This window comes from Haliotis cracherodii, unplaced genomic scaffold, assembly GCF_022045235.1.
Source record: "Haliotis cracherodii isolate W230 unplaced genomic scaffold, xgHalCrac1.p SCAF_6, whole genome shotgun sequence".
Classification (NCBI taxonomy): domain Eukaryota; kingdom Metazoa; phylum Mollusca; class Gastropoda; order Lepetellida; family Haliotidae; genus Haliotis; species Haliotis cracherodii.
The window spans coordinates 7,079,729-7,092,625 of NW_027266319.1; the positions used below are offsets into that span (position 1 = coordinate 7,079,729).

The 12,897-nt window shown below is 40.5% G+C and overlaps 1 pseudogene; it reads right to left on the reverse strand.

The window, feature by feature from the left end:
- Window positions 1-220: 220 nt before the first annotated feature.
- LOC139445481 (SCO-spondin-like) lies at window positions 221-7,226 on the reverse strand (annotated as a pseudogene).
- Between the last annotated feature and the right edge of the window lie 5,671 nt (window positions 7,227-12,897).

Here is a 12,897-nt window from a genome sequence, read left to right on the forward strand (position 1 = left end):
CAGCGAGCCTGACCACCCGATCCCGTTAGTCGCCTTTGACGATAAGCATAATCACCTTATACGGCAAGCATGGGTTGCTGAAGACCTATTCTATCCCGGAATCTTCACGGGACGCGTCATAATAAGACGTCAAAAAGAGGCATACACGTGAGTCGGAGAAATATGCTTATTATTAATATATTCTGGAGATGCTGTATACATGATTTTTTCATTTCTGTATCTAACATCCGCCAGTGTTGGGGATGCAGACCTTCAGCTTGACATCGTACCGAGTGATGGCCGGACAGGCCATAGGGTACTTGATGTTGTTGAAGCACATGTAGAACATGGTACAGTCACTCTCGTGGGCGATCATGACGACACCAGTGCTGGGACAGGACTCCGCCGTCGTGGGAGCTGCAGTGGTGGCAGCATGTTTGCAGGCAGAGATAGCGGAGTCATAAACGGTACCTTCTGCACACTGATGGCGATAGGCCACGCCATTGCTGCACTGGTAGAAGCGTCTCTTATTGGTGTCGTGGGCAAGGAAAGTGTTCTCACCTTCTGGACAACGATCTGCAGGAACAATAGTAAACCAATATCCAAATGTTAAGTATTGAGGATAGTAAGTGAAGTAGTGATTACCCTACTTTGGTTTAACAGCTCTTTGGTCAAATTTTCTTTTACATGTATACGTGTCAGTTTAATGAGAGAGGAAGACTCAAGTGGTGCTGGTTTTAGATGGTCGCCACTTTAGGAAACCCATGAGCCTGAGTATGATGCCCGCAAAGAAAGAAACATTATCAGAGGGAACTTGGATTCGAACCCTCGATCATAGGATTCTGGCACTACGGTCCGCAACTCTACACAGCGAACTGAGGTGGCTTAGATGACTGTTAGTCTGCTAATGAAAATTACCGATCAAATTTGAAATTGGAACGTTTTGCATTTCTTTGTCCTTAGTTGACCTGTGTCAGGGATTTCTCAGACAAAATACAAACATTCGAATGGCACACTTGTTATCGTTCACCGCTGTAACATGAACCAGAAACATTTAGAAATAAGATAATTAAATTTGATGATAGAAAAAATAATAAAACAAATTATAATGAAACTAATTATTGTTGTATTTTATCTGTTCTTAAACTGTTCGTATTATGATAATACATGTACATTACACATACATCCACACTCCTCGGTGTTGCAGCTGATGGTCCTGTTCTGGAAGCTCTCGCCATCACAGTCGGCTCCCCGAAGGCCACGGTGGGGTTGGTACAGGTCCTGGAGCGGTCCTGGTCCTTGTTGCCTCCCCCACACAGGACACTGCACTCATCCAGGTCCTGCCACACCCCCCAGTCCGTCCAGCCACCGTCAACTAAGATTGTGATATGTAACAACATAAAAGTATTCCAAATTTCAAGATTGATGGACACAAACGTTATATATAAATACTTATGCATAAAATATGAATTTCTGCACACCGACAGTGATGTAGAATGATATAGTTAATTTGGCGTCATTGGTATTAACGCGCTTGAATATTTAAGTAAGTAAGTGTATCATCAATGAATGATTTATATACTAAATTAAAAGAGCTACTACTACTATTTACAGAAAACTCACTTTCTGTTGCTATATTCTATTTATTCTATATATTACCACTTGTCAATCTATCTGACTCTTATTTGTCAATAAACTATTTGAAGTAAATTTACTGAAATAATTTATGAAATTATGAACAATGAATGACGCATTGACTGTGTGCAGCAGCCATATGGCGTAATGTTTGTACTTTTCTTATCTGAACTTCACATATCCACGTTTTGACATTAGTAAACAAACGGTTCTTGAAATCTCGTGTATACATATCACTTCCCACCTATACAGCCGTGTGTATTACAGCTGATCGTCTGGGTATCTCTGCTGGAGCCAGAGCACTGGGCACCGCCGTTAGCAGGTCTCGGGTTGGTGCACAAACGTGTGCGATATCTCCTCATTGTTCCTCCTCCACATGTGCGCGTGCAGGTGCTCTCCGAAATCCATGGCCCGTAACTCGCCCATCCACCGTTCCACACTAGAGAAAGAAATATCCATGACGTATTCATACAACATGTTTTGCACAATCTGATGGCGTAACCAAATTTCTGTTGCCCTTTAACATCTTCAAAACTGTTTCCACATCATGGCAGTAATAAGTTCAAAGAATACGTTCAAACTGCACTATGAGAGAGCATAGCACCTAATACCAACATTCTAATATTGCTGCGCAAACATCTGACGAATAGCTTGGGCTTTCACACTGGATACTCATTTTGAATTTTGGTTGGTTGGTTCGTTGTTTAACGCCGCACTCAGCAATATTCCAGCTATATGACGGTGGTCTGTAAATAATCGAGTCTGGACCAGACAATCCAGTGATTGATATGATGAGCATCGATCCATGCAATTGGGATCGATGACATGCATCAACCAAGTCAGCGAGGCTGACCACCCGATCCCGTTAGTCGCTTTTTACGACAAGCATAGTCACCTTTTACGGCAAGCATGGGTTGCTGAAGACCTATTCTACCCCGGAATCTTCACGGGTCTTTGAATTTTGACCACGAAAACAACAACCGTCGAATTATCATGCTCTTGTCAATCTTCAAAAAGTTATCCTACATACAGATGTACTCTGTTCATTCAGAAGCCCCGGGTCCGGGTTAGATCAAATAACCTTCGAATAATCTTTGGAGATTCTGTAATCACCATGACTCTTCCTTCCACACTCACCTGTCTTGTAGCATGTCGCCCATGTCTGTCTGAAGCAAGGAACGTTAAGTGTGATTTATTAATTGGTACATTGGTGGCGTTCATTGATGACATACATGTCTATGCACAAGCATACAATGTTTTAGGTTTCACTCAAGAAAGGTTCCCATATCAGATGGATTTGGATGCTGTAATTTAGGTTTGTGTGAAATTTAATGTGTTCTATGGCTGTGCTTCCTTGTCAATCATCCCACTGCTACTCAATATTTACATTATGATAGTGAATAGAGCCCCAACTCATGGTCATGTGTCTAATCCCCATCCAAATCCCGTCCAAATCTTATTAATCAACATTTGTGTCTACGTATTAACCCTGTGCAAAATCTTGGAAGTTCACGAACAATTTGGAAGTTATTGCCAAAGAAATGCATCTTTGTTTATTGTCCCTATAAGAAAATCGAGTGGTTTATATATTCAAGATATTATATATATATATATATATATATATATATATATATATAAAATGTACAGGATTTTCTGCTTTTCCATTGGACGAGAGTACGGTCACATGACCACGACATTGACGTTCACAAGTGTATGAATGACACAATTTGACGTTCATATGTTTTTCAAGAGACCTTATTCTTGAAATGACGTCAACACTGACGGACTACATACACATTCCTGGGGTACTTACCTAATATGGGTCTGTGACAAGCAAACAGCTTATATTTATTTGTCGCAATGCAGTCTCTGTATGACCAACGCAGTTTACAGCACAATAGGCGTAACATAAGTTAAGTTAAAATATATAAAGCTATAAATTGGCAATGTACCATGAGGATGTTTTCCACAAGTGATCTTAACAGCTCATTGTAAGGTCTATTATTTATATTTATGGTATCATAAAACTGCGCATTCGACCACAGAAGCATATACGTTTTTTTCAAAGTTGTAAACTAGTGAAGGATCTGTAACATTTTATTGGGTCTTTATTCTGATGGCTCATGATGTAAACATCTGAAAAGTGTCCGGGTTTTATAACTAAATAACAAGTTTAACCGAATGATGTCACCGTGTGAATTGATATCATACTTGTCACTGTCTGGCCGTTGTGGGTGTCCCCTTGGAAAATAGTGTGGCGACATTCGATCTTTTTGGGGGACGGGAAATGGGATCTAATGGGCGAGAGGGTTTGCTGGGATTTGTTTTAAAAGTATTTATATAAATGCTCGAAAGAAATAATGTGTCAAAAACTAGATCAACTGTTCACTGGAGGTGACAAAGGAACATATTCTGTCTCAAACAGAACGTACATGTTGTGTGGACTGACGATGTAGTGATGGGGCGAAATAATACAATACAATACAATACAATAACTATAGTAATGGTTTTAAGTAAATTATGCTTCATATACTAAACGACAGCTTTTAGAATAGATCATGCATTATAGAATGATAGATGGTCCAGGGAAATGCACATGATTGCCAACTATCTAGCCGATAAAAACCTAATATAAACTTCCTGTAGGTTTAAATGTCAAGGAAGAGTTCCTGTTTTGTGGCATGCGGAATAGCACATCTCCTGTTGTCATCTTGAAAAAGGAAAGAAATATCTATTCACTTTCGCTGCCAATACATAAACTGTCAGTTTGTTTCGATGAACATGTATATTATAAAGGATACTTCGCCCTTGAATACTATGAAGTGTATTACCTGTATCTTGTACAGCGTCCCAAACCAAACCACCCACATTTTGTTGTGTATCGAGAAGACCTTGAGCAGCGGTAGGACACTCTCGCTCTGTAACAACAGTTGGAATTATTCATTAGTGATGAGTGCTGTTCCCCAGCTGAAGAAACCCAGATCCGTTACCTTTATGATATTTTGTTTGTTAGTACCGTGTCGTGGTCGTGGGTTTCATCAAAAGTGCTCCACATATTAAGTGAATATCATTGTGCAGTGACCCTTGAAGATCCGGGGTAGAATAGGTCTTCAGCAACCCGTGCTTGCCGTAAAAGGTGACTAGGCTTGTCATAGAAGGCGACTAACGGGATCGGGTGGTCAGCCTCACTGACTTGGTTGATGCATGTCATCAATCCCAATTGCGTGGATTGATGCTCATGATATTAATAACTGGATTGTCTGGTCCAGACTCGATTATTTACAGACCGCCGTCATATAGCAGGAATATTGCTGAGTGCAGCGTTAAACAACAAACCAACCAACCAATCATTGTGCAGTTTCCTGCCACAGGGAGCTGACAGGCCATATGATGAACTCAATACTGATCAACGTCGGATTAAACTCAACGTCAAACTCAACCTACAAGAACACCGTGCCAAACAACGACAACAGAGTATGAAGAGTTTACTCCCTTGAGAAAGGGGCCAGAGCAGCCCGGTCGTTTTAAAGACCGCACCTGACCAGGGGAGACTTGTTTTCTTCGGTTGCCTGCTGTCGCTGCTTGTGGGTTCGAATCCTTCATTCCACCGGCCCCATGATGTAGTGGATATAGTGTCTGTCCGTTTGCTGGCGATCCCCTGGTCGCGTGACACCAAATACCTTAAAAGTTGGTGCTTGTCTTCCGCCATTAAAGGGATAAAACAAGGACTGGTCAGCTCGGAGTCCGTCTGATGTGTCGGAGATGGGTATCCATGTGAGATTGTGGCAAGGTATTTCTGTTGGCTAGCACGATAAAATCGGCATTCGTTCGAGCTAGCAGCAAACACACCTGCATGCACGTCGCTATGTAACTGCAAACAATTTGAACGCGACGACCACATTTCACTCCACGTCACCTCTGATTCTTGATCACGAGCCGAAAGTTATGATTATGTTCTCATAACTTAAAACACATCCCTAGTTTTAGACGTTGACAAATAAACTCGACAACACCCTTTCCATAACCATAGAAAATATCTGCTAAATGCACAAAAAGTCCGTTGTACGATTGAGATTATATCACAAGTATATGTTTATGAATAACTATCAAATAGTGATGGCTCACCTTTTCAGGAACACCTGGTATCATCACTATTTGATAGTGATTCATAAACACACGTTTATCAAATAGTCAGAATCATACAATGAACACTTTCGCAGATAGGTCTTATGATTGTGGAAAGGGTTTTGTCATTTTTATTTCATTCTCATGTAACAATTATATCGATTTGTGTGAATTCATCAACGACATTGACAGTTTACCTCTATTGCACATTATATACAGTAAACGCGAGTCATTATCATGTTATATATATTTAAATATGTGTGTGTGTGCGTGCGTGTGTGTGTGTATATATATATACACTTACCGACAAAAGAAACGCAATGATATATGAAGAATTACTCATATTCAAGTGAGTGAGTGAGTATGGTTTTACGCCGCTTTTAGCAATATTCCAGCAATATCACGGCGGGGGACACCAGAAATGGGCTTCACACATTGTAGCCATGTCGGGAATCATATTATAGACATATAAGATTGTATATGTTGTGTGAACTGACGCTCATGAATGCATCACATGTGACGTCACAGATCCATGAATCGAGCATATGGTGATAAGAATGAAGACACTGTGTAAACACTCGATTGATTGTTAGTTGTGTCATTATTTAGTACACCTTGGAAACATCTCTTCTTAACTTACTTTTCCACATGTTTTTTTATGGTTCGCGTTTCTTGGGCGGTGAGTACTGATGTCACAGTTAATGTATTAAATCATTCAATTTTATTGAGGACGAATATCAATTTATGCTTATATGCAATGCTTATAGTGATTTAAGAGCTGAATATATTCCTCCTAAATATTTTACAACCCCCTTCGAAAAATAAATTTCATGCTCTTATGTCATCCACTAACTTTAAAATCATACGAAATCTAGCAGTCTACGTTTACAAAGCTTTTCGACTTCGTTCATTGCATACAGTCTAAATATTTATTTGTATATATGCATGTGTATGTGTATGAATGTGTATGGATATGGATATATATGTAAAATAGTGGTAATTCTTTTTTTCTTTCTCTCTCTGTAAATAGTTCTGTGTAATAGGCCTACGGCCTAACACTTTTTTGTGAATAAACAATATATAAATCATTCAATGTGACTGAAACTTTCACTTCGGCAATTTACAACATTTCAAAAATATTTCGGTCATTTTACAATAATTTTCCCGTCAGACTGACTAAAAGTTATTAATAAGTTGAAAGGGGCTTAAAAACATCACAATAGACTAAATATGCTAGAATTAGAATCCCAAAAGTAATATAATAAACACTGACTTTCGCTTTCTTTTAATCCTATTATTTTAAGTCACTGTGTGATGTCATAGAGCACAAAAATGTTTGTAATTCGTTATCATAATATCTGACATAAACGGAATATTTGCAACGATAATGAAGTTATTTTTTCTAAAACTCACAATCCTGGAGCAGCACGTGAAAGCACCGCAAACACTGCCACAGCAGCGAGCACGACGACGACGAGTCTTTGCATCGTTCTGGTCTGGCGTTATGATTAACACCGAAAGCATGTTCTCTGGCTTAAATAGCCTTGCGATTGCACCCTTAAGTAAATGAGGGTTGGTAGGTGGTAACATCCTGGTTCATCGATCAGGCAAAAAACCCATTTTCATTCCATACCTGTACAACGGAGACAGACAACATATGCATATGAAACGACAAGGTTAACAGTCATGCCATATGTTTTCAAATATCCTTTTCAGCAGAGTTGTGAAAAAGGAAAATAAGTTTAAATCATTGTGGTGGATGCATAATTCAGGTTTCTAGTTAGTATTTAGCTGGACACACGTGACAAAGTCTATCAATCAACGCTCTAGGACACGCCCCCGTCCATTATCTCTATCCAATGAGAAACATGAAGACAACTTAACCCTTGAAGAGGTCGGACGCAGAATAATTTGAAATTGACGGTTTATGTGGATTTCAGTGCATAGGTATTTTTTTCTAACACAAAATATTAGCTGAGTATCGATGTCTGAACAACAACTCGACCAAGACAAATGAACAACCCCATTTCGAAGTCGGAGGTCGGATCAGGGCGTCAACGGTTGCACTTTAACCTTTCAGAATTTCCTCTGCAGCAGTATGTGCATTCTAAACACTTACTGCATATTTAACTCGTCATCCATCTTGTTTCAACAGTGTTTTAGAGTACAGGGGTGGCCTAACAATCCAAGAGGGCGAATATTTGCGCCCCTTTCACAAAGTAAGCATGTGATGAACGTGGGTTCGAATCCAAGATTCGTGCTGATTATGTCACTCCATGTTCATATTTTATCTGCACCATACCCCTCCACCTATTTTTGGTTTGGTTTGTTGTTTTACGTCGCACTCAGCAATATTCCAGTTATATGACGGCGGTCTGAAATAATCAAGTCTGGACCAGTCAATCCAGTCATTGACATCATGAACATCGATCCACACATTTGGTTGGTTGGTTGGTTGGCTTGTTGTTTAACGCCGCACTCAGCAATATTCCAGCTATATGACGGCGGTCTGTAAATAATCGAGTCTAGACCAGACAATCCAGTGATTTACATCTTGAACATCGATCCACACAATTGGTTGGTTGGTTGGTTGGTTGGTTAACGCCGCACTCAGCAATATTCCAGCTATATGACGGCGGTCTGTAAATAATCGAGTCTAGACCAGACAATCCCGTTATTAATATCATGAGCATCGACACACGCATTTGGGATCGATGACATGCATCAACCAAGTCAGCGAGCCTGACCACTCGGTCCCGTTAGTCGCCTTTCACGACAAGCATAGTCACCTTTTACGGCAAGCACGGGTTGCTGAAGACCAATTCTACCCCAGATCTTCACGGGTCGCACGCAATTGGGATCGATGACATGCATCAACCAAGTCAGCGAGCGTGACCACCCGATCCCGTTAGTCGCCTTTTACGACAAGCATAGTAGCCTTTCACGGCAAGCACGGGTTGCTGAAGACCTATTCTACCCCGGATCTTCACGGGTCCCCCTCCACGTAGCTTTCACTGAATCGGAAAACGTCTGCCATCTGCATCACTTGGCGCCTTAGACGACTGGGCCACCCGTGCCCCCGCTGGACTTTAGACATTGACGTAAAAGGAAACGACATTTGGGCAAGACGTAGACATCTCCGTGGGCACCAATTGTGCTTACCGTCTTGCTGATCTGTTTCTTTGTGCGTATAAATTTGTGCTCGGTTTGTCAAATCAATGGAATTTGTCCAAGAAGTTTAACTTTAGCTTCAGGTCTATCGAAGATCATTTATAGTTCAATAACCATTAACTAACTAAATCCCTTTCACTTATTTACCCACCCGAACTAGGAATAAAGGAGACCAGTAAGACAGACTCATCTTTTTCATATTTAGATGCATAAAGATTCGGAGTGACAAAATACTCTCCACAAAACTGTATGACAAAAGGGATGACTTCAACTTTCCAATACTCATCTTTCACTTCATGTCGAGCAATATTTCTGCTGCTACAGCCATTGGTGTCCACATTTCAGAACTTTTGAGGTACAATCGGGCATACTCGTTCTAACATTTCAAAGAGAGTCATACGACTCTTGATCAAAAGTTGTTTGATCAAGGTCACAACATTCAAAGCTTCAGTAAAGCTTTCAAAATGTTTTATGGTAGACATGTGGAGGACATTTCAAAATTTGACACATCAGTGACAGAAAATGATGTCCGATGCTATTCCCTATTTTAACTTGCTCAATATGTTCCCCTGTTTTTCCAGGTGTCAAAATTGCCTTGCCTTTGCACCGGTGGGACAGTATATGCTCATCTTTTCGCCAATATTTTTTCATCATCACTATTTGATAGTGAATTGATTGACACATGTTCGTGATAAAGTCGGTATCTTACAATCGACATTGTTTGTGGCAGAGATTACATATGATTGTGGAAAGGGTTTTGTCTTTTAATACCGAATTTAAAGACATACATTACCCAAGTCAATCAAATTTGAACAGCTAAGAAGCCATGTGGTAGTTCCTGTGCCGTTTTTATTACAGGGGTTTCTGGTACCAGTGATGTGCCTATGAAGATGAACAATATCTGATTTAGAATATAATTACCAACAAAAAATGAAATTGCTCCTGGGGCAGCATGTAATTGCACCGCAAACAATGCACCAACAGGAAGCACGGCGACAAGGAATATTTGCATTTGGCCTGGTGAATTCTAATGGCATCTACTCCAGCTTAAATGGACTAGATATTGAACCCTTGCGTAATGGAGGATTGCCCACGTGATCCGGGTTCTAACCGGTCTTCAGTAGACCATACTTGTCGTACGAGGCAGCGGGCTTGTTCAACCATAATGTTAACTGTAAATACATGAAAATATCCATCGGAGTTCACAATGGTGGATGCATTATTTTAGTTAACTTAGTATATAGGCACATTCATATCTCAGATGCCCACGTTCATTTTTTCTTTATCCAATGAAAACATGAAAATTTGTAGAGGTCGTTAACGGCCGCGATGACGCGGGGCAATTTGTCATGGACAATTTATGTGGATTTCAGTGCATCATTAAAGTCAAATAAAAAGTATTTGTTCAACATAAACTATGAGCTGAGTACCTTGTTGATATCGATGTCCTTCGAACAACAACTCTATCAAGAGAAGTGAACAATGTCTTTTCGGGGCCGGATCTGGAGCGTCAGTGCGTCTACACTGCAAGTTATAATAACGGAGGCTACCACTTTCCTCGGCATCAACATGTGTATTCTGAACACTTTCCACATATTTAATTCGTCATCAATCTTGGTTAAATCGATCAGTGATGACGAGGACAGGGCTGGCCAAACCATCTAAGATATTTGCTCCTTTTAGTCATGTAAGGATCCGATGAACGTGAGTTCGAATCCAAGATTCGTGCTTTCACTAACGTAGTAAATGTCTGCCATCTGAATCACTTTGGACTTATACCAGATACGCCCTCATATAACTGACATAATACTCACTCACAGTGTTCACAAAGTCTACTTACACAAGAATCAGCAGTGCTTTCTGTATACCCTTATGTACTTTTATACAATGTACTTTGGGACCCAATATACACAGTGTATGTTCTGCCGACATCTATACAACATTAATACCAAAGAGCTCGCTGACTTGGATTGTGCGTGTCATCGTATCCCAATTCCGTGGAGACCCGTGAAGATCTGGGGTAGAATAGGTCTTCAGCTACCCATGCTTGCCATGAAAGGCGACTATGCTTGTCGTAAAAGGCGACTAACGGGATCGGGTGGTCAGGCTCGCTGACTTGGTTGATGCATGTCATCGATCCCAATTGCGTGGATCGATGCTCATGATGTCAATCACTGGATTGTCTGGTCCAGACTCGATTATTTCAGACCGCCGTCATATAGCTGGAATATTGCTGAGTGCGGCGTTAAACAACAAACCAACCAACCAACCCAATTGCGTGGATCGATGCTCAAGATCTAGATCACTGGATTGTCTGGACTCGATTATTTACAGACCGCCGTCTTATAGCTGGAATATTGCCGGCGTTAAACAACAGACAAACAAGGAAACATATTATGCCATAAGTGGCGTGTATACATCGTGCGTATAATGTAAGGTCAAGTATAACAATGCAGCCAGTCAATGTCTCATGGCTGGTAATATATGTAAAGGCAAGTGTCAACTAAGGTTAACCTGTCCATATAAGAATACATGTACTGTATCTATCTGTTTATTAAATGTTAAGTCCAACTAATGTGTAACATAATCAAATAAGAATTGGATTTAACCAAACAATATTACTAATATTATCAAAACGTTATTGGGCTGAAAACAGTCGCCAAAACACTGTAAACGTTAGGTCATGATTTGAAACCCGTATCAAATACATCGCCATTGAATACACATATCTTGTTTCTTTCATTATTAGCCACCACCAAACATGGATGTATGCAAAAGACTGCCCGCCAGTTATGTATTCATCTATCCTCATTGCATATGAATGCCCGTGTCATTGGGAATAGATTCATTTAGACCTCGGCATATTTGACTCTCTATATTAGAAAGTCTTTGTCTAGCCATACTGAATGTAAGTTATAGGCTATAAAACACGCAGTGTCACCGTTGGCATCGGACTGTTCACGAATGGTTATCCAGTAGAGAGAGATAGAAAGTTCAGGAGTCACAACCTTCTCGCGGCAGGCAGCCTGGGTTGTAAACTCCACAAGGGTATGAGTAAGTACGGTGGCCCATACCCGCCACTGGTGAGATCATTTTTCACAGCTGTATGCCTCTATACATTATCAAGAAGTCGCATTATCGCGTTGTCGCGCATTATAACGGCTTTACAGAGGTTTACATGGGAAAATGATCTCACCAGTGGAAGTATCTGGCGGCCGCCAGATAAAATATAGAGGCATACAGTGAAAAATTATCTCCACAGTAAACTCCCAGTGTATGGGCCATTACCATTGGGGTCTGTATTTGGTGTCAGTCTGTTCTATGTTTCATGTCATGCGAAGAGTAGACACAGGTGGCCCTATCGTTTAAGGTTCCGCAAATTGCCGTGCAGAGTTGCATTCCCTTCGTCGTGCCAGAAATATGAACTTGCGTGGGTTCAAATCCCAGAGTCACCTTTGTTATTTTTCTATGTTTCTTTGCACCATACCCAGGCTCGTGGAATTCAGCAAAGCCGTAAACATATGCATCTGAGACCTGCATCACTTTTGGCTTCCCGCCAACATCAAGCTGCCAAGCCATGATGTGACTGAAATACGCATTATCGCGATGTTGCATCGTCGTTTTATTTTATCAAAGAGCGACAATGTGACAATGCGACATTTTTTTAGGTCAAAATATGTCGCGTTGTCGCATTGACGCTCCATCAAAAATGTGTAACAAGGCGTTATAATGCGCGACAACGCGATAATGCGACTTCTTGATAATGTTGCATTGTCGCAATGTCGCCCTTTTCGATTAAGTGAATTAATCTATGCATGCGCTGAAATTGTTATACTCCGTTTCAAACTGCAGTGATCTTTGTAAGCTAAAAACCAAAGCAGCAATGTGGCAATGTGGGTTGCTTTTCTCAATATTAAAACATATCTTTCATCGTTGCTTTAGAAATTAATTCATATATCGTTATTGTCTGTGTCGTTTTTCATAAAC